The 231-nt window shown below is 40.3% G+C and overlaps 1 protein-coding gene across 1 annotated transcript in view; it reads right to left on the reverse strand.

The window, feature by feature from the left end:
- LOC116693722 (G2 and S phase-expressed protein 1-like) overlaps positions 1 to 231 on the reverse strand; it is an 8,081-nt gene that overhangs the window by 3,438 nt on the left and 4,412 nt on the right.

Consider the following 231-nt stretch of genomic DNA (forward strand, 5'->3'; position numbering starts at 1 on the left):
AACTGCAGGGTAAACGCAGGTGTGTTTAACCCTTATGGCCCAGTTCCAATTAGGTAGGCTAAGGCACTGTTATGATGTGGGTTTTTCATTACAAAGTACCTGCTTAACTCGCCTCTACTCTACTTTTTTGGTTTTCCAGGACGAAAAATAAATCCCTAGTACCTGCTAAAAGGTACTTTTAGTATCACCTCAGTCAGTTGTGTGTTTTTTTTTTTTGCAGTCTTCAGCTTC

Source organism: Etheostoma spectabile, chromosome 8, assembly GCF_008692095.1.
Source record: "Etheostoma spectabile isolate EspeVRDwgs_2016 chromosome 8, UIUC_Espe_1.0, whole genome shotgun sequence".
In the NCBI taxonomy this organism is placed as follows: domain Eukaryota; kingdom Metazoa; phylum Chordata; class Actinopteri; order Perciformes; family Percidae; genus Etheostoma; species Etheostoma spectabile.